At 33.1% G+C, this 18,807-nt stretch overlaps 1 long non-coding RNA gene across 1 annotated transcript; it reads left to right on the forward strand.

Annotated features, from left to right (window-relative positions):
- Positions 1–902: 902 nt before the first annotated feature.
- On the forward strand, positions 903–17,558 carry LOC134230229 (uncharacterized). Its single transcript, XR_009984296.1, has 6 exons — positions 903–1,026; positions 10,441–10,512; positions 10,980–11,051; positions 14,189–14,260; positions 14,447–14,518; positions 16,882–17,558. It is a non-coding gene; the product is annotated as an uncharacterized LOC134230229 (long non-coding RNA).
- Positions 17,559–18,807: the final 1,249 nt, after the last annotated feature.

Consider the following 18,807-nt stretch of genomic DNA (forward strand, 5'->3'; position numbering starts at 1 on the left):
GGTATGGTTTCCATACAAATTTTGCCCTGTGATTTTCTAAAAAATGAAACTGGTGTAAAAGTTGAAAACTCGTGCTTTTTAAATAATTGAAATTCAATGCAAAAAAATCATGCAAGTCATTTTTCTCACATGTGTTTTTAAATGCTAATTATGACGTCATAAACATGTGCATTTTCCCGTATTTTCTTAAAAAGTTGCAGAAGACACCAATTTTCAATGGAATTTTCTTTCAGATTACATTGTCCACAGGCATCGCCCACAAAGATCTTGCGATATGTGATTTGTTATTGAATTTTGCACAAAATATAAAAAAAAATTAACGTGGGCGACGGCTGTGGACACTGTTTTCTAAAGGAAAATCACCCTTGAAATGTGCCATTTTGAGACTTTTTCTGTTGAAAATAGAGAAATGCTTCACATTTATGACGTCATATTTGCAGAATGGTAATCTTTCATGCCATATTCTTTCCTGATTTATCAGACTGAGTCATTTATTTAACTAATATTTAAGCCAGTTTCAAAACTTTTTGATGTCATTACATTTTTAGGGCACAATAAAGCTTAAACCATACCTTCTTCTTTGTAAGGGTTTTCTTTGTGTTTTAACCAATATGTTTTTTGAGTAACTATCCATCATAATATAATATCCTGAGTTTGATTCAACAATGCCAAGAACGATAACAGCATTTCCAGACTTTTTTTTACATTTATGTTTCCCCGAACCTGAATAAACCTCACTTGGTTTATTTGAAAAATGTGAAGAGTATATACATTGAACAATTCAATAATTCAAAGAAAGGATTAGTTTTATTTAATGTATGATACGTAGTTTAGATGATCGAATAAAATATAGAGGTTATACCTGTAAATATTTAATATACCTTCATCGTGAGATTGATTAGAGTTATTAAGAAATACTTACAGTTGACATCCACTCTCTACAATATATTTCAGGAGGCTAGATAGAAACAGAATTACCACAATAGAACACAACGCATTCAGTGGTTTGACAACATTAAAGACACTGTAAGTTTGTAATTCAGAATACCAATACTGTCCCGTGTATGGATTCATTCAATGGTTGACAAAATTAAACAGACTTTAAATTCGTTCTTTAAAATACCATTGGGATATCAATAGCCAAACTATAATATCTCTTAAATTCATTCACCATTGACTTTTCAAAATTTATAACGCGTAAACTGTCCCATCATATTTATACCGCTTAAATTCCATGTATTGGCATTGTAAAACTAAAAGGAATTATACCCGTAATAATTTAAGCTTACTTTATTTCTAAGAAAAAAAAACTTTCAAGCAAAATTATTTTACTTGAAAAATTAAAAACATGCTCTTGACATACCCGGTATGCTTTTTTTTTTTTAAAACTAAACGAAAAACTACATAAAGAATGGCACACTTACTGGTTTGATGAACTAAGAGGGGCTGTAAGTTTTGTTTCTAAGAGTTTGATCTTAGAAAAAAAAAATTTCGGAGAAACAGTCCACCAAATTATAAAATCCGATTGTTTGATTCGAAATATTCAGAAAAAAGGCATTGTTTTCTTAGTTTTTTAATTTTTTTTTTAGAAAACCTGAATCATTTTATTTATGTGCAATATAAAATAAATTATTCCATGTCTGTTTTTGTTATCTTATGTTTTTATTTTTTTCGGTATTGGTGTTGTCTAGGGTGGTATTGTAGGTGTTTTTGAATTACATTGCATTTAAAGTTCAAAACAATTAAAGATGTGTGGCTTTCTAAGGTGGCAAGTATGGCTGTCGGCATAGTTGATGACCTTATATTATATTCTATTTTGTAGTATATTGTGACAAATATAGTACAGCGATATCATAATCACGAAGTTTTAACCGTATTACTTGATTACATTTTTTTAATGCATTGTGTTTTGATACGACCCCCGAATCCTGTCAGACGATGTCGGATGTGTATTGCCGCAAACGTTATTTTGTTTGCTTTTCGAGATTTTAATGTTGTTATGATGTTAAATTAATTGTTATCTATAGCTTCCTATATTGTATACATGATCAAATAATTAAAACGGTGTTTGTTTAGCGATTATTCGGTAAATTGTTACCTGGTATGTTTTCTCTTTTGCCGCATGGTTTGTTATTCCGGAAGTGCGGTTTCCCAGAATGCATTTTTCTTAAAATGTTAAAAGTTGTAAGCGGCGATTTATTTAATTAATTGTATGTCAATCTTCTTTATTTATTACGAAAGTTATTTTGTTTATAAAGTAGTTATAATATTTTACTTGTTTCTATTTTATGGTGAAACATGTGTACAACTTTTTGTAGTCGTGGGAATAAGGTTATCGCATATCGCCTGTGATTGGTTGATGATCAGGTGCGCGACGTTTCTTATTGGTTATCGTATTCTACGTCATTTCGTAGTATTTCATGACGTATATATAGTAAGAACGAGAGTTGCAGACAGCAGAGTAGACAGAGAGTAGATTACAGACAGTAGATTACACCAGTGTAAAGGTGTGTGTTTAATTTAGTTCTTTTGTTAAATTTAATTTGATAGTATTAAGTGGTGTGGGGGAAAACTTTATTCAGAGATTGAATAATATTTATTTACCAGTATATTACTGGTGTAGATTTTCATGATTACTGGTTCATTACCAGTTTAGGATTAAACTTAGGATTTTCATAGGTCTAAGAGAGTTAGACTTGCACATGAAATATTATTTACTGGATAAGATTCCAGTTATAGAGGTTTTTATAAGTTTGTGAAACACCAGAGATTTTGTGAAATGTTGAACAGTATTGTTTTGTTTCTGTGTCCTGTAAAATAAATTTATAAACTTCCAATGGAGTTCTTGACTTGTTGAAGACAGTCCAGTTAGCGTATCCGCACGTTACAATTTTGGCATCCACGGCGGGATCTGTAAAATTTACAGATCCAGTGACTGAATTCTGTACCTCTAAAAAAAAGTTTTTCATGTACCTGTAAGTTACAGGTTATTTTAAAGAAAAAAAAACATTTGGTATACAATACTGTTTACTTGCGTAATCTTGGTGTTTAATGTACAAGTTATTTTACTTGTTTACAAAGTAACTCTATGTCATGGGTTCTAAGAGAAAAGCTCGTAATCGCGCGGCAAGAAGAAGTCGAGATATGGATTCTCCTGTAAGCAGACACGTAGAAGAGGATGTGATGGTGGGTAGAGACTACAGTTCTGACGCATCTCAATCTGTCCAGTCTGAAAAAGAAGAAAGAAAACTGATTGAAACACCTGCTAATAACACAAACATTAGCACAAGACTGACAAGTTCTACTCCACAAACAAATGTAGAGTCCGAAATTTTTGCAACTAATGCAGGTAAATTACCTGCTGCAGATCATACATGTTTAGTACATGTTACAAACAATACCCTTTTGCAACACAATTCAGGTGATGTACCTGTAACATCCAAAAGCTCGTTTACACCAGTAAGTTTTACTGATGTAATACAGGTACCCAGCACACAAACTAGAGCTCCTACTCCTAGCTCTTTGACAAATGTATATAAGGGTAACAGCTCAGTGCACTCCCTATTTTCACATGAAGTAAGTGCTAGGCCAAAATTATTTTTGTCAGGTACTCAAGGTCCAGTAGCTTCACCTTTAGTGGGCTTAAGCAACACATTGCCAGATCATTTACAAAATTGCAACACTGGTTACTTGACAACATTCTCAACTGCAAATTCTGTACCTCACAATCATAGCCCTTCAATGACCAGAAGTACTTTCATGCATTGTCAAGAGCCACTGCACACAATTCAGTCAGTGCATGTACCAACTAGTTCAAAATCTTATTTTAATGTTGGCACATTAGGACCAGTCAATACAATGCCTGGTACACACAATACAGGTTATGTACCTGTCATATCTCATACTGGTCAGTTTTTACCAGTTTCCTCAGTCAGTACTCTACCTGCTGTTTGTACAGGTCATATTCCTGTTCCTACATCTTAAGGTAATATACCTATTGTTTCAAGTATGGGTTTCCCTTTTAATTACCCATCATCTTGCGTTGTTCAGAACGCCTCTACCAGCTGCACCTTTGGAAGAAGTCAAAATGGTGCTCCAAACAACAACACCAGTCAACATTTTCAGAACTATCTGGCGCCACCTAATGACGCTCCGTTGCAGATCCATAATGATAATGTGTCGCTAACCTCAAACATTGCCCAACTAATTCAGGCGGAGGTGGAAAAAGCAGTACAGAAACTGTCAGCCAAAATGCAGCATTCTAGGCCAGCGACCAACAAATTTCAGTATGAAGACAATTCTGACTCAGACCTGGAAGATGCAGAGTCCAGTGACGCTAGATCTTCAGTCGTCTTTCATGAAACCAAGTCCAGAGATTCCAGAGTAAAGTTACCTCCCTTTAATGGCAAAGAAGATTGGAAAATTTGGTATGCAAGATTTGAGGAGATCGCAGAAAGGAAGAGATGGAGTGAAAAACGAAAACTTGACGAGTTATTGCCACGTTTCTATGGGGTAGCAGCAGAATTTGTTTATGGCCAACTAACCAAATCTACTCGTAGAAGCTATAGGAAACTGACGGAGGAATTAAACAACAGATTTCGGGTTGTTGAAACTAGAAAGACCTTTATATCCAAGTTTAGTAACCGGCAACAAAAACCTGGAGAAAGAGTGGAGGATTATGCTGCTGAATTAAAACGATTGTATGACAAAGCACACACCAAGAGAAACTCCGAGACGCGAGAAGAAGATCTGTTACGAAGATTCTTAGATGGTCTAGCAGACAGCGATGCCCAGTTTCATGTCGAATATGTCAAAGAACCAGAGAATATAGACGAGGCCGTCCTACAAGTGGTAAATTTTGAAGAAACTGGTAGAGCACAGAAAAACAAGCAGAAAACTGTGAGACAAATCAAAGAACAGAAAACTGAAGCCAGAAGTGAGGCCTTTAAGAAGTTTCCAAAGGGAAGTCAGACCAGAAGTACAGCAAAACAGACAGAAGAACAACAAAGAAACAATGACTTAGAAGTACAGCTGCAAAAGTTAAGCAAGGAGTTAGAGTTTTACAAGCAGAAATATGGCACAAAAGAGGAGACTGAAATTTTAGCCGATAACAGGACTAACGAACTACAGCAAGTGACAAACCACATGAGTCGAAAATGGTGACAAAAGAATACCTACTATTGTCTGTTACTGCTGTAAACAAAATGGACACTATGCACGGGAATGTCCCCTAAAAATACAGCACAACCAGACTCAACAGCCTGTTGTTAGACCCTGTCCTTTAAATGGCCATTAGCCATTTCTGAGGGTCGAGGGATGGCTACAAAGATTACTACTGAGGACCGACAGACGGACAGTAGAGACTCTACAAAGGAAGAAAAACTAGATTCAACTACAAAAATAAACAGATTACCAAATACAACAGGAATTTATCTAGAGGGAACGGTGAATGGGTATTTTGTTCATTTTACTACAGATACTGGAGCTTCCACCAGTATTCTGTCTCACAGAGTATACAAGAAATTAAAGGATGATAAAAAAAACCTTTGTTGATAGGAAATTCTCAACTCCGAGGTGCAGGTGGGGCAAATATACCTGTTTATGGGTATGGATCCTTTGAAATTCAAATTGGAGAAGTAAGAATAGAGAAACAACTTCTGGTAGCAGACATAGAAGACGATACTCTGCTGGGAATGGACATTTTGATGGATAAAGAAAGTAAAGCCGAAATTCATCTGGACAGAAAAATTATAAAATTTTATGGACATGAAATTCCATGCATTTCAAATGATGATGAATCGAAATTGACTCTTAGATCAGCTGACCAATACACTATACCCCCTATGAGCGAAATGCTGATTCAGGCATTTGTTGAACGCAATCATGAAGAAGATAAAGAAATATTGTTCCTTTTTGAATCTTCACCAGAATTTACAGCTAAATCTTCATTGCTTGTGGCGCCAGCAGCGATTGATATTGTAAGGAAAGTTACAGTACCCTTGAGAATCATGAATCCTCTGGAAGAAGTAAAACATTGTACCAAGATACAGTTCTGGGAACTGCTGAGGTCTGTTTGGAGGTATCAAGATTGGGTTTACATGTAGCTGATGAAAACGATGTCAGAAGAGTAGCTGAAAATGGAGAGGGGTTGGAAGGTCAAACTGAAGAGGAATCTTTAGCACACTTGACAGATCTGTATGAGAGGTCTGTAAGCAACTTGTCCAAAGAAGAGGCAAAAACCTTGAAAACCCTGCTAAATAGTTATTCAGAAGTCTTCTCCAAAAATGAATGGGATTTAGGTAGAACTCACCTCACAGAGCATGAAATAATAACTGAAAATCATCGTCCTAATATTTCGTATCGGAAGAAGTCTCCGCCACCCACAAGAATGAAATCAGTTGTTTATCAAATGCCCAGACGACCATCAGCAAGGAAACCAGAGCCGTACTGAAGACCATCTCCCCTTGAGGATCTTTTCAAGCCTGAAAGAAATAGTAAACATGGACATTAACTTAATTTGTGCTAAGTATTTCTCCTCAGATAAGATAACTTGTTATAATATTATAATTTTATTGATAATTGGGAAGTAAGGTTAGAATTGGGATGGGTGGTGGACTTTCTGTGTATTTTTCATTGTAACTTCAAGCATCTGTGGTTTATTTTGCTTGAATTTATTTTATCATATTACCATATGTTATAATTGTAATGATAGTTTGATGTATGTACACTGTACATTGTATATACTTGAGGGTGTCTGTAGTAATAAGTTGGAGCACTTGAATGTATTTTGAGCAATGACTGTACAATCATTTTGAATGATTGAGAATTCATATTTTACTTGATGTCTTTGTTGAATGACTTTCATTGGAATTGGAAATTTATTTATGAATCTAATTATCTTTTGAGACAGTAACCTGAGAGATTGATCTATGTACTTACCTTTATTATTTTTCATGAGAGCTTAAGATTAGTAACATGAATTGTGTCCATCGGTATCCTCTGTTCTGATTAACTCTGTGAATGAAATCAAGGAAGATTAAGATATGTTACTTAAGTTACTACTTATAGTTATGATGTACATTTGTCTCTAAATTATTAGCATTAGCAAAGTACATTGTATGATTGTTGTCAGTAGTTTAGCATTTATGTGCAAGTACAGATGCACATATTTACATGATGTTATATTTTCATACTTACCTTGTCATGTTTTCATGCATTGTTGTCATATTTTCATATTTGCATTGTTGTTATAGAATCATCCTTCCATATATTGTTACATCACACTTTCATCTTGATTTGAGATCATCTTTTAATTCTTGCATTGTTGACATTTTTTTTTATTGTTGTAAAATAAGTCCAAAGGGACTTGGACCATTTTAACAGGGGGCAAAATGTGCCAAATATAGTACAGCGATATTATAATCACGAAGTTTTAACCGTATTACTTGATTACATTTTTTTTAATGCATTGTGTTTTGATACGACCCCCGAATTCTGTCAGACGATGTCGGATGTGTATTGCCGCAAACGTTATTTTGTTTGCTTTTCGAGATTTTAATGTTGATATGATGTTAAATTAATTGTTATCTATAGCTTCCTATATTGTATACATGATCAAATAATTAAAACGGTGTTTGTTTAGCGATTATTCGGTAAATTGTTACCTGGTATGTTTTCTCTTTCGCCGCATGGTTTGTTATTCCGGAAGTGCGATTTCCCAGAATGCATTTTTCTTAAAATGTTAAAAGTTGTAAGTGGCGATTTATTAATTAATTGTATGTCAATCTTCTTTATTTATTACGAAAGTTATTTTGTTTATAAAGTAGTTATAATATTTTACTTGTTTCTATTTTATGGTGAAACATGTGTACAACTTTTTGTAGTCGTGGGAATAAGGTTATCGCGTATCGCCTGTGATTGGTTGATGATCAGGTGCGCGACGTTTCTTATTGGTTATCGTATTCTACGTCATTTCGTAGTATTTCATGACGTATATATAGTAAGAACGAGAGTTGCAGACAGCAGAGTAGACAGAGAGTAGATTACAGACAGTAGATTACACCAGTGTAAAGGTGTGTGTTTAATTTAGTTCTTTTGTTAAATTTAATTTGATAGTATTAAGTGGTGTGGGGGAAAACTTTATTCAGAGATTGAATAATATTTATTTACCAGTATATTACTGGTGTAGATTTTCATGATTACTGGTTCATTACCAGTTTAGGGTTAAACTTAGGATTTTCATAGGTCTAAGAGAGTTAGACTTGCACATGAAATATTATTTACTGGATAAGATTCCAGTTATAGAGGTTTTTATGAGTTTGTGAAACACCAGAGATTTTGTGAAATGTTGAACAGTATTGTTTTGTTTCTGTGTCCTGTAAAATAAATTTATAAACTTCCAATGGAGTTCTTGACTTGTTGAAGACAGTCCAGTTAGCGTATCCGCACGTTACATATATTTTCATCAATTTTTGGAGACCTAATCTTTTTTTTTTTTTTTCTCTTTTATTGATAACAAACAATGATATAAATAACACACAGATATACTACATTACACATTGACATTTGATGATTCTTTTCACATAGAATAAAGGAAAAAGAAAAGTATTGACATTAAAATTTTGATGATCTTTTCACATAGAATAAAGAAAAAAGAAAAGCTATATATAATACATACACAGAAAAAACTGTTTCTTTTCACATAGAATAAAGAAAGAAGAAAAGCTATAATCGATTTGAGACAATTATTAAAAATGATAATTATACTTATAATCATGATAATAATAGATAACATATGAGAAGCAAATGTGTAAATACTTGTTTAATGGAATTATAAAGAATATAGTATGTTCCTATGTTAGCATGATAGGCCACCTTCCACACATTCACGAGTCCACAATGCCCACATGCTAACACACAGACTCCACAACTGGTTTTGTGGACCTGCTGGTAACATATATTTACATTTACAAATTAAGACAAATTAAGAGACCTAATCTTTAATTCGTTATTTATTCAATGCAATGACCTTGTCAGTAAATACAATTTATCATTGAGTCAAAAGCTGACTGAAGTTTTTAATACTAATTGTTAGTCCATTATTTATACACTGAACTGACAACGAAATGTTCCGTTATTTCCTGATCATGAAAATTAGCACACGGCGGATGTTACCGTTCGGCAGGGGATGCTCACTCCTCCATGTCACCTTTTCCCGCCTCTGAATTTTTGGATGTTAGTCTTGGCTCTGCTCCAGTTTTCTATTGTTTTATGGACTTAATTATTTAATAGTGCTCGTTTTATCCATTTCCCTAATTATACTATTCCCTGTTTACAGTGTAGAACAACTTGCATCAGGATGATGGCATAAATAATAACCCATTTTTGTAGTGTTCTGTTCTTACATTGTAAAATATAATAACATCAATATGACTGTCTGAGGCACATAGTTGAAGACTTGGTACTGTGTTATATTTTTAGGACTAGATAAAAATATATCTGTACTAAGCCCACTGTATTTCATCAACGTGAAATATGAAAATAAGAACAGATATCAATCTCAAATATCAAGCAAAACAACGCTTGACTACATGAAATATTGTTTTTGTTGGCAAGGGCATTATACTAGCTGTGGAGTATGCGATATGATAACCTCGGACGAGTCTGTTTGTGGTCTTTTATCATGGACTTTATTTTTGTATGACTTGCCTCGTTTTGGAAAGTGTTCGTACCTGAAGCATGTGCCTGCATATATCAAGTCGTCTGTGGACATGGGCTTCATATGTAACGTCTCTTTCTAGTAGGGGATTCAAATGTAGATGTTTTAACCTTGTGTTGTTGTTTGTTCCGCGTTTATGGGGTGTATAGGATAAACGTTGGAATATAAATACCAAAATACGTCTTCTTATGACAGGCTACGATGAGCACAAGTGAAAATTCTGAAAGATTGCTCGTAGACTTGATTCTACTACTGGTACATACAGGTAGATATTTGACAGTTACAGGAAATGTGTAGTTAATTCGTGCATTTGATGGTTTGTTGAACTGTTTCTCCTTTAGTTGCTACATTGAAGGTTTTGATATTTCTCATTAGCCTCCACTGAAGGGACACTTGTTAGCTGCAATAATATATCCCTCTCCATTTTTTCTTTTATGGGAGAGGGCTACAGCTCTTTAGGATCTCCTTTATGGTGCAATAAGGCAGAGATTCACTCCAACACGGATTTCGGCTAAAATTGTCAGTAAACGGTTATTTTATTAATATGTCTTACCTTCACTTCCATATTATAGTTATCCCAGACATAAATCGATTTACAAATATACAGAACAATCCATTTATCCGTATTTTTCGTGTATTTCAACATCACAACTGAAATTTGTCGGCCATGTTTACTGACCTTAAAATCGCTGTTTACGAAAAAATAACACAATATCTTTCAGGCAACTAGAAAAAAACAGAATATCTACAGTAGAGGACAATGCATTCAGTAGTTTGACAAAATTATACTACATGTAAGTTGATCATTATCAATTTCCCAACCCTTTACATCTGAAACATTCATTTATTCAATGATATAACAAGATTACAGGGAATTTAAGCTTATTGTTTTAAATATTTTTTTTCTATCATATCAGTCTTTCATACTATATACCTTGCCTTCGTTCTAAATTGGTGCTTTTTGGTGTTAAAGAGCAAACTTTCTCATTTATTTAACTTGAAAGGGGTGTTTTTCACATCCATTCTTCATTAATTCATTCATCATAAACGCTTTGCATTTAATAAAACGTAAACTGTCCCATCATGTCTTACATGTACCGATAACATTCCATGTATTAGTATTGCGAATCTAGGCGAAAATATACCCTTAATAGTTGAAACTCATCTGTATTTTCTTTCTTACAAAAACTAACTTTCAAGGAAAATTTATATAATTATTTGCTTGAAAAAAATGCTCTTGACATTTGCTTTTTTTTTTTAGATCTCTGGAAAATAACGAAATAACTACAATCAAGAACAGCTCACTTACCGGTTTGACGAGTTTAAAGAATCTGTAAGTTTTATATCAAAGAGATTACATTTTAAATAAAATTCCACTATGATATTTTACAAAATAAAATGAAGTTCATTTTCTCATGAACCAACTTGCAAATCCCTTTATTCTGCACAAATCACTTATTTCTTTCATAATTGAAAAGCCCGATCTCTTTATGACGTTTTCCCTGATGGTATATGTTCAGATGTAAAAAATAAGAATATAAGAAATTTAGCTTTTTTAATGTAAAACACTTAAAAGCGTGAAGAGTTATTTTTTGCAAAAATGTTCTTAAATTAAAATAATATTGCAATTCTCTTCAACTTTTAGAAAGTTTAATTGTACAATTAAATAGATTGACCAAAATTAATTTTCTAAAGATATAAGTCAGCAATTATAAGTACTTGAAGCTTGATTTTTTGATTTTTGATTTTTTAGATTTTTTATTAAAACCTGTATTCCTTTTGCATAACATTTCTTATATTTATATTCTTATATCTAATTTCTAATATCTTATATTCTTACATTTCTCACCCACTATTGAAATAATAATTTCAATAGTGGTTGTATTTCAATAGTGGTTATTACCTATGTTTGTTATTAAAATGTACTCTCAACCACTATTGACATAATTATTTCAAAAGTGGTTGTATTTCAATAGTGGTCACTAACTATGTCGGTTATTGAAATGCACTCTCAACCACTATTGATATAATTATTTCAATAATTGTCGTTATTTCAATAGTGGTTGCAACATATATACTTCTGAACACATATAGAACGTGGAGTATAGCTTTAACTATGCTAGTGATAAAAATGAATTGCACTTATAGCAGAAATAGTTGTTATAGTAGTTTGAATGAAATTGAACTCGGGTTCATAGTGTAAGAAAACAAAGAAAATGCAAATATATCAAAATGACTGTCTGAGGCAACATCGTTGAAGACGTGGTACAGTATGTTTTTAGGACTAGATAGAAATATATCTGTACTTAGCCTCTTGTAAATCAATATGTTGACTTCATGAAAGATTGTATTTGCTGACAAGAACATTATACTAGCTGTGAAGTATGCGGGATGTTGACCTTGGACAAGACTTTTGATGGTCTTTTTTTTCTAAATTGTTATTGTATAGCTTGTATCGTTTTGGAAATTGTTTGCACGTGAAGTATGTGTCTGCATATCGATCTAGTCTGCTTGGGACATGGGCTTCATATGTGGGTGATAATGGTACATTGTGAAATAGATAGGAGAGGTTGACGATGGAAGAGTTGATGTCGTGACCTTGTTGTGGAGTTTTGTTGGTGACATACCAGTGCCGACTCTTTTTAGGGGGAAATAAATGTAGATGTTTTTGACTCTTTTGTGTTGTCCTTGTTTCGAGTTCATGGGGTATATAGGATTAACGTGGTAATATAAATACAAAAATATGCCTGTTCATAACTTGGTATGATAAGAACACTTGAAAATTCTGAAAGACTGTTGGTAGACTTGATCCCAAGAACTATCAGTGCATCTATACAGCTGTATTTGACAATTTACAGGAAATATGTTGTTAATTCCTAATGGTTTGTACCAATGCTACTCTGTTAGTCGCTAATTGTGAGGTTTTGATGTTTCCCATTCGTCACCACTGGAGGGGGCACTTGTCCATAACTTGTAATGTTATCAACAAGTTTGTGACGTACTTGTTCTCCTATCATTCTCGTCAAATCTTAAGGTGGAATTCCACACCAACTCTTTATTTTATAGATCTTTGGGTCATTCTCTTTAAACAATGGTTTCAGCATTGAAAGGCCGATATTAGCTCTTAATAATTTTGTATGAATTTTTTTTGTATTTTTTCAAAGATAGTGAATAAAAAATATTTATATCCAAATAAGTTGCTGGTAAGACTTTCTAATTTAAAAAAAAAATTATTTATAAAATAAAACACATTATTTGTGAATAATTTTTAAACCTATGGTTAAAACACCATAAAACTAGTCACAACTGATGACAACATGTTTGTCAATCAAATTTTTAAAAGAAATTGAATCGAAATTGAGAAATTTTAGAATTTTTTTTTTAATATTTGGACTTAACCCGATCAAAATGAACACAAAATAAATAAAATGCTAATTTATTGCCTCTTCATGTATTTACAATAAAGAAATATATTTATTGTCGAGTTCAATAATGATTTGACCCTTATTACACCTAATCTGACTAGTGTTCTTGGGAAATGTTATTTTTTCCGATAATTGTACAATTATGGTTGGGATCGGTTAAATTTTGATCGGGAGTGGCCAAAATTAAAAAAAATATTTATTTCTCTAAAATTTGGCCTTTTCCTTTCAATTTCTTTCATAAATATGAACATGTTCTCCCCAGTTGTGACTGGTTTTAAGAAGATTTTTACCACAAGTTTAAAAAATATTTACAAATTATGTGTTTTATTTTCATAAGTATTGTTTTATTCAAAAAATTTCAATATATTTACCCTATTCTTTACATATTTTATTAGGTATTCATGTGATGCATTCATTTACAGCAAGATTTCTACAACAAAGCAACTTACTGTAAAATCACAGTATTTGGATGTAAATATTTTTTTTTCACTTTTTTGAAAAATACAAAAAAATTATATAGAATAATTGAGAGCTAATGTCGGCCTTTCAATGCTGAAACAATTTTTTAAAAAGGTTGACTCAGAGATCTATAAAATGAAAAGTAGCTGTGACATCTCGATCCATTATAATATTACATTGTGCGTCTAAAGAAAAATATGATTTTCTTTCGGTTTTCTAATTGATAATGTTTTAAACCTGAGTAACGAACAGTGTGATACATAAAACTCACTTGATTGATTTGAAATATGTGAAGTGTAAATACATTACAATACAATAAAATATAAGGAGATAACATAGAATACTCGGGCTCAAAAGTCCAATAAAACAATACACTTCGGGAGCAAAGTTAACATGGACCTATATATAACATCAGAGATGAGATCAGATGCCATGGAGGAGATAGCATCCCCTGTCGACCGGTTGTATTCACCGGCTCACTGTTTTTCATGATTATAATTTTTTTTAAAGATTGAGGTAAAGTTGTAATGAATTTTCAGGGTGACAAATACTTATACTTGATTTTCAACCTTCAAATTTCTTTCAGGGATCTACAAGATAACAATATATCAACAATAGAGGACAATGCATTCAGAGATTTGACAAAATTAGAGAAACTGTAAGTTCGTTTTTCAATTTTTTTGCAATATCAATTGTAAAAAATTTAGAGTTGTAAAGGAAGGAAAAGAAAATAATAACGATTTCATAATGGAATTGAAACTGAACAGACACTTTTATTCCTTTCTTAAATCCTTAATTGTATACGTAAGAAACTAAGCATTCAATCGTTCAAACTTTCTTTTAGACGTCTTTTTAGGAACAGGATATCCTCCATAAAAAACACTACAATAAGCGGGTTGACAAATCTACGAGAACTGTAAGTATCTAAGAATAGAATAAAGTAACATGAGTTAGAACAACCTGGTTATTAAAAATATTTCAGAGGATATAAGGAGTGTTGAAGATTGAACGAAAATTATATTACCCACATTTTTCATTTAAATATTCTTTTTAAATATATCCTTCATAAGAACTACGAATGTTATAATCGTCGTTATAATCGAACTTTAGTTGAGTTACTCGACTATTTAAGAAATAAAGTCCGCGTTTTCGTGAATGTTGCAGAATAACCTCCGAGGTCGAGAAATGTTGTTTGAAAGATAAAAGCCGAGGCGCTAGCCGAGTCTTTTATATTTCAAACAACATTTCGAGACCGAGGAGGTTATTCTGCATCATTCACGACAACAAGGACTTTATTTCTTTTCTACCAAGTATGGTACAAACGCTAAATTAGGGATAATCGTTCCCTCTATAGAGAAACGAATTAAGTCACCATGTCCAGATTACGCGGTTTCACTTAACACCAGAGGTAAAATTTGTTTGCTTACCTGTACATAGAATGCAGACGATTTGAGCTTTCGTTACATTAAAAATAGCCTTATTAAATTACAAATATGTTCCTAATATGTATTGATCAGTTAAAAAGAATATACAATAACAAAATCATGTTCCTGTTTTACTGCTAAAATCACGTTGTTTGAAGTGTAGGGAGGTCCGTGGAATAGCCCCCCTTAGCTATAAAAACCGACATTAATCAGCATCTTGATGCAATTTACAGTGTTTATACGGCAAAAGACGACACATCGATGCGGTCTAAACAAGTATTTCATTCTACAGCCAAACATGCATTTGAATTGTTAAGATTTGATACGTGTTTCTGATCTGATAATTTTTTGATGACGTTCGTGATTTATTGGAGAATAATGTCCGGCGGTTTCCTTTGAAGTTTACGATAATCGTGGTAGAATCCTTTATAACCCTCATTTATATATAATTTATCACAAAGGTGTGATACTACCAATGAGAAAAGCCTATGATTTATCCACGGTAGGTGGTTAATCAAAAGCACTCTCGGTTTTTACACAATCCCTCGCTTCAAGATTTTCATTTATCAACAATATGATTTGTGAAAATTCTTGTCAATAAATACTGATGATAAACAAAACTCTTGTTCTAAAAAATGATGAAAATTAACAAAAAAGATTCGTTTACGTGAGTGTATACGTAGTGCAAAGACAGAATCAACTTCCACCTTCCCCCGTAAATCGTTTTTATAAGAAACACTTTACAATTTTTTGTGGCACGCAGAGAAGTCTTATAGCCACTTTCAACAATGCTTTCTTACATTAGACTGATTATATTTTAACCCAAAATGGAACTCGAGTAGTATAAATTGTGTGATTATTAAAAATGGAGTTTTATGAAGAGACTTACTTTTACATTTGACAGCTGTCTTTTACATTCTAGTGATTGAAGTTTGTCTCTGTTTAAATTGTAAAAGTCAGTCGTCAATTGTAAAAGTAAGTCTCTTCATAAAACTCCATTTGTATCATTTAGTATTTGCTTTATCAAACGTGTTGAAATGGTGTATATTTGCTCGGCAAGACTCTCTTATATATTCCATTTTAACTATGTGAAGCAAATATCATATCACGCTATCTAGATCCTGAGGGAGGATCTAACGGTCCTTTCTGGATGTGGTTACCCGCAAACATTATTAATCAAGGGAAATAATTAAACAATTAGGGTTTAAAAGTCCATAGTGTACTTTAAATAGGTCACAGATATTTAATGATAAAAAAGATTGTTCTTCCATATACTTTTTTCAAAATTTCTTTGATGAGTTAAAATTCTGCGTTTCTTTTTTTTAGTATATATGTAAATCATTGTTCACCATTTTTTTTTAAAGAAATGAATTTAATTTTTGAAGATTCATGAGGTTATGAACTACGAAGCTTCACGCCGGCATATTTCATGAAGCGCGTTAGCGCTTCATGATAAATATGCCGGCGTGAAGTATCGCGCTTCATGAAATATGCCGGCGTGAAGCGTTGTAGATCATATACCTCATGAATCTTCAAAAATTAAATTTATTTCTTATATTTACATTATTTTACTGATGACTTGCCTTAAATTTACGCCATTCAACTGTCATTGTTAAAGTAAAACAGTGTGCACTATATTTTTTAACTTCAAGAGCCTGAGCGGTATTGTGACGTAACAATGGAGATATTCATGCTTATTCGTGGTACATACGTGATGTAGTTTATGAGAAAATGAACTGCATTTTTTTTTGGGGGGGGGGGTAAAGAATCATAGGGAAATTTATTTGAAATATAAATATTAAAGGTTGAATAGTATTCAGAAATTCAAATGCATGGACTTTTTTATTTTATCCAGGAAAATACAGGATAATCCTTATCACTGCGATTGCGAGTTAATAGGCCTGGTCGATTTCCTTAAATCTGGACGTGTCCCCGTATCTGGAGATCCACGCTGCTTTACTCCTGAGAATTTGAAAGGAACTTCATTGGTCAGTCTATCAGCTGCAAATTTGACCTGTCCGGACATAACAACTGTAGACACCACAACTTATGAAACGAATTCTTCACCTTTGAAAGAAGGGAACTTTCTGGTTATAGCATACATGTCTTTATGCTCGCTTGTTAAAACCATGACTGACTTTTAGAATATATTAAAAAAAGCGAATACAGATATTTATTTCAAAACAATTCGAAAGAAAACGCTAACAATGACTTAAAATTAATGAAAACAGTGGACAAACTATCTATACCCTTGAAATATCAGTGAATTTTTCGAATATGCTCACATTTCCCGGGAAATAGTGGGAAATAGGAGATACAAGAGATAACTATAAAGTTAATCATATTTGGTTGGGTATAGATCTGTAGAACATTAAAGGATAAGATTAACATCTGGTATAACTGTTTTGGATTTAAAAATCTGGTTAATCCTAGAATTTTAAAACTTAAACATAACACAGTTTACTAAAATTCCTTCCCATTATTTCTTTTTGCTCGGGTCAGATTATTCTATAAAGGTCAATCAAAAACTTAAAGGTCTCATTAAGGTCTACCGTTTTCCAACGGAAGACCTTCTACTGATTCTGATGATTATTAAGGTCTTACGTCTTCAGCGGAATACCTTCTTGTAATTCTTTAGGTTACTTTTCCACTATTTAAGGTCTTCCGTCTTCAGCGAAAGACCTTCTTGTTATTCTTAGGTTTCTTTTCCACTATTTTTATTAAAGTCTTCCGTCTTCAGCGGAAGACCTTACTGTTATTCTTAGGTTTCTTTTCCACTATTTAAGGTCTTTCGTCTTCAGCGGAAGACCTTCTTGTTAATCTTAGGTTTCTTTTCCACTATTTTTATTATTATTATTGTTTTTTTTCCTTACCGATTTTGTGTACACGATTTCTCGGAAACGGCTCGCTTGATTTTCATGAAACTTTCAGGACTGATAGAACATCAAACAAACCTGATACATAATTTTTTGTTATGATGACGCCACTTCCGGTTTTGAGATTTTTGCGATTTAGTGATTTTCAAGGGGTCAGTTTGTCCGTGATTTTCTCAAAAACGGCTTAGGAAAAAACTTGACTGATAGAACATCAAACAAACCTGATATATACTGAACCGTAAAAGAAACGTCGCATTAGATTTTGAAAAAGTAATGCACTTATTTCGAAATAAATAATAACGAATATGTAATTGATGTTATATGTTTTTAATTATCTAACAATTGTCTTAGAGTTATACACATTCAATTTAATGTCAAATAATGTCAATATCACAGATTCCTATTGTCCTGAGTGCACTTCCGCTAGTAACGTGTATGGCCACCATTGGCATTAATTACAGCCATGCATCTTCGATACCTAGAGTTGATGAGTCGATTGATGAAGGCCATAGGAATAGTCGCCCACACACGCTGATACACCATAGAAAGTTCAGCAGAAGTTGTCGGTCTTGGTTGTTGTTGGTTAGCTTAAAGGCTGGATGTGATCCCATAAATGTTCAATGGGGTTTAGATCGGGACTAAGAGCTGGCCAGTCAATAACTGCAATGTTGTTCTGATGCAGGTAGTCCCTAGTTATTCTGGCTGTATGCGCACGCGCGTTATTTTGCTGGAACGTCTTGTGTGGATGTTGGTTGAAATGCTGTACAACATGAGGCCTCAGGACTTGATCAATGCAGCGGAAGTAGTAAAAAATTGCATATTTTTGCCTTTCTTGAAAGGTTTAGGGGTAACATAGGTCACTGGATGCTTAAATCTTAATTTTCCGTCCGTCGACGTCACTTCCG

This window comes from Saccostrea cucullata, unplaced genomic scaffold (genome assembly GCF_032062105.1).
Source record: "Saccostrea cucullata isolate Sc308-1 unplaced genomic scaffold, CSIRO_AGI_Scuc_v1 ctg1322, whole genome shotgun sequence".
Classification (NCBI taxonomy): Eukaryota; Metazoa; Mollusca; class Bivalvia; order Ostreida; family Ostreidae; genus Saccostrea; species Saccostrea cuccullata.